The sequence below is a fragment of the Apium graveolens genome, chromosome 5 (genome assembly GCF_009905375.1).
Source record: "Apium graveolens cultivar Ventura chromosome 5, ASM990537v1, whole genome shotgun sequence".
Lineage (NCBI taxonomy): Eukaryota > Viridiplantae > Streptophyta > Magnoliopsida > Apiales > Apiaceae > Apium > Apium graveolens.
The window spans coordinates 196,703,728-196,708,144 of record NC_133651.1 but is presented as its reverse complement, the minus strand read 5'-3'; the positions used below and the strand labels follow the sequence as shown (position 1 = coordinate 196,708,144).

The 4,417-nt window shown below is 36.7% G+C and overlaps 1 long non-coding RNA gene across 1 annotated transcript; it reads right to left on the bottom strand.

Annotated features, from left to right (window-relative positions):
* Positions 1-1,999: 1,999 nt before the first annotated feature.
* On the bottom strand, positions 2,000-3,584 carry LOC141724248 (uncharacterized). Its single transcript, XR_012576564.1, has 5 exons — positions 3,470-3,584; positions 3,143-3,245; positions 2,852-2,910; positions 2,662-2,764; positions 2,000-2,198 (listed from the first exon to the last, which is right to left on the bottom strand). It is a non-coding gene; the product is annotated as an uncharacterized LOC141724248 (long non-coding RNA).
* Positions 3,585-4,417: the final 833 nt, after the last annotated feature.

The following is a 4,417-nucleotide window of genomic DNA, read 5'->3' as shown; positions in this document are numbered from 1 at the left end:
CACTTTATCTCTCTTTCTTTGCTTTTACTCTCTTTCATCTCCTGACGTTGGTTTTTCATATAGACATTTTCTCAAACACCTAACAGGTAACCCTTAATTTTCAATTTTTCTCATGACACCTAAGGATTTGATCATTGATGGAGCTAAGTTCGTTCCAAATAACTATGCTGCAATTCTTGATCATGCTGAAGCTTCGTCTGAGTTCCATTTTGTGCAAAATCTTCTTGCACACAGTGAAATTGGGTATGCATTGACCCAGCCTTCAGCCTTTTCAAGCCAACAAGTTCTGACATTTTGGCGGACTGGGCACTTTGATAATAGTGGTACAAATGGTACTCCCAGTATTGTTTTCGAAGTGGATGATTCTACACATGTGGTAACTCCTGGTACAATTCGCAAGGCCCTATATTTACCAGAAGGATGTACTTTTACAACCCCGGAGGAATCAGCTCTTCAAGAGTTAATGGCCAGTTTGGGGTATGAGCAGAGTTTGTCAAAGCTTGGGCAGTTGAAACAGGCTCATATCAGAAAGGAATGGAGCTTCTTCTTCGACTACATCACTAAAGCTTTTGGGAATAAGTGTTCCAACTTTGATGCCATTCCTATAATGAGTCAGCACATCGGGTATGCTATCATTAATCAAACTCATTTTGATATTGCCAGTGCTTTGATAGGTTTCATAGGGGATAGGATGACAAAAGATAGAAATGTAGTTTATTTTGCTAGATTCTGTCAGCTTATATATAACTTTTATTGTACTGATCCCCCTCAACTAGCCAGTACCTTAACTCCACCATTCAAAATTACAAAACGAGCCTTTAATAACCTGGTAAATGCTGAGCTTACGAAGAAGGTGGTTAGACCTTTACAGATTCCTCAGTCTGTAAAACAGATCTTGGTAAATGTAGATCCTCAAACCTATAGATCTGTTTATCCTGATGTTCAACCTACCACCACCTCCCAAACAACACAGCAACCATCAGAACATACCACTCATACATCTATACCTCAACCATCCCTCAGAACATATCTCCAATCATATCTCTCAACTTCACAGACAGCTCACCCTTCATCTTCAGCACCTACTATGAAGCCTTCATCTTCCAAGCCTAAGAGGACAAAAGTTGTTTCTCATACACCTCAGAAGAGAAGGAGGATTGTTTTGAGAGATGAGTCTAATAGTGAGGAACAGGTTTCTACTTCAGAGCCTGTTGTTAAAGAAGCTGAGAAAGTTCCTTCTCAGAAGGATTCTGGAATTGGGGGATCTAAGCTTCTCAAAAGGCTTAGAAGAATGACTTCTGTTAAACCTCCCAAGGAATCCCCACCTTCAAAGAGATACAAGAAACAGAGAGCTAAAAGGCCAGCTTCAGATGATGAGGAAGCAGCAGCTAAGGTAGGAGATCAGGAGTCTGTGATCTCAAAACACTACACCATAAAATGCCTACTGTAACACCAAAAAAATGTTTTATTAGGGGGTAAATATGTTGCTTTTGCCCCATTTTTAAGCTAAGGTAACATTTTATTAAAGATAGGTTTTTCCATGTTGCCTTAGGGGTCTAAGGTAACATCTTTGGTGCCTAAGGCAACATCATGTTTTAACTTATTTATATGTTGCTTTAGCTTGCTAATGCAACAGAAAGAGAGATCAGTTGTAACTTGTTTTTTATGTTACCTTAGAGTTTTAAAATGTTTTTAAAAAGTGGGCCCCACGGTTGGACCCACTAGCTGACATGGCAAGTGTGGGGCCAACAATGTTGACTTGTCTTGATAACGTGGCAAGTGGGCCCATAGAACCTAATGTAACACTTTGAGAAGCTGTTGTAACATTATAACTAGCCTAATAGAACATTTTAAACATAATATGGTAACAGTTTAGGAGGCTATTGTAACACTTTAGCACAAATAAATTGAAATGCTTATTCTGTAAACTGAAGATTCCCAATTATACAATTTCATAACTGCAAAATAATGCATCTAACCCAAACATTAAACATCCTAATATACGACCAAATTAAACGTCAAAACTAACTATAAACTAGTTCACATTTTTTACTCAACAACAACCCAAGATTATAAATTTTAAAAAGTACTACTAGAAGCTAATGCTTAAATTTGCTTCACTTTCTCCTCGACTCCACCATCTGGATGTTTCCCTTTTTATACACGTGAAGCTTTTTCTTGTAAGTCTTCTTTGTTCCCTGAAATATTAATCAAGTTATTTGCAAGAAAGAAATCGAACCAGCAAACATAGTTAATAACCAGCAAACATGAACAATGCTACCACCATCTGAAATATTACAGGGCTCTTATGTAAATGTCTTTATGTAAATATTACAGGGCCGCTCCTCATCTCTCCTCGATTTTAAACATTTTGTCCTCCACACAATTTCTTATACATGCAAGTATGTGACTCTGTGCATATATGTAGTGTGCACGAGTGTACGTGTATAGTGTGCATATGAGTGTATAAACATGTATTTTGTGTGGGAACAACATTTTTTGGTTCATTATTATGCTCCTGCGAGATCGCTATCAAGGCCTCACTTCCAAAGATAATAACTTCAGAATGAGTAAAGGATCTTTACAGAACCTTGTTTGGTCAATCCCTTTTTTAAAAGGATAGTAAGCATTCAATAATCATTGATAAACCACAAATAATACCTGTTTCTCTGACTGATGCTTCATGAACAAGGTATTAACCAACTCTTTCCTCTCTTCCAACTTCTTGGTAAGCTGATCATTAGCAGCTTCAGCCTTCGTGTGCCTGTCAAGTAGATATGGGGAAACATGAAAATTTCCAAACAAACACTTGAAAAAGCTATAGAAAATCGAAAGAAAACAAGATATATACCAGGGGAAACATGGGGAACCAAATTTTCCACACCGACATTAATAGCTTCGACCTTGATCCTAAACCGAGCAATAGTAATCGATTAACACTAGAAAGCCTGTCATATGATTTCTCTCTTAATTTGACTCTATCTAAATCTTAACCAAATGATACCAAATGTGCATTCATATAGACATGCAGAAAACCTTTTTAATAGTTAAGTATCAAGATAGATTTCCTACTACCAGATCAAGTGTCATCACAATGATAAGACAGTGAAATATACATCTTAAATAAAGCATGCTACCTGACCTGTTTTCTGTTGAGAAAATCTTATCATCGAGAATGACAGTTTATTAATAATTTAAGAATGTATCTCATTCTCAAGACAAGATTTCCATGATTGAACCACACCCTGCAGCAAAAAGATAACACCAGACACAACAATGATTCTCCTGAGAGTAAACTTGCACAACAAAAACACCAGGGAGATAGCTTAGAAAAATTTGATATAACAGTACTAGTTTCTCTGGAGCTTATCAGTACATTCAGAAAAGAAAAAAATTTGATGATAGTTTGAATACCAGAAAATTCAACACAAAAAGATACAAATTGGTTCCCAAATGACTAATTGCCAACCTGTAACGAGTGCCGACATGCTTGTGTCTCCGCATCCAGTATGGATACCACATTCTCTGCTGCGGCAGCAAGCAATCTTCCATGACGGGGTTGAAATCTCATATGAGTCGTGCCATCCTGATTTTCCAAACAGCAGGAAAGATCAATTAACACATGAACGAGGATGCCTCACTTCTCCAACAAGTATAATAACAGTGCATAATAACAGGGATACTGTAGAATCATCTTGAAAGAACAATTTGCAGAAAAAACAACTTACTCATAGCAACTATATATATATATATCTTGAAATATTGTACCATAACAAATTACTTTAAACTAATACTGTACGCAAGTCATCCATGGAAGCATCTGAAAATGTAGGGACCAGATCTACTCCATTAATGACATATGTAATAAAATTCATTGCATGAGTCTGCAAGTTCCCAAGTCATACAAGCAGCTGCATCAAATATTTATTTAATATAGGACTTTGAACCAGAATAAAAAGTAATAGGATGATGCACTTTTGCTTTAAGTTATAAATTGATAGGCTTGTAAAATTGCAGATTCAACAAGTATGCAAGAAAGTAAACCTGGAGCGAAGGCAACACAACAAGCTGTAGACCATTCTTTCCGCTCCCGCAATATAAAAGTTAAAAGTGCTGCTGTACCACCACCCAATGAGTGTCCTACAATCTAGCACCCACCAGTTCAATACAAATATTTAGATACAACTGATTAGCTTTGATAAATACATCAGGACCTTTGGACGTTTTTAACCTTCAACCTCACCAGTACTACATTTCAAACCTTATTGTTCAAGAAATTAGCAATTAAACCTTACTGTTACGTAACTAAACCATTTTAATATGGCATAACATTTAAGAGACTATTCAAGGCACAATTCTAGGAAGAAAAAAGCCATGGCTTGATGAAATTACATAATCAATGCAATCTACCATCAAA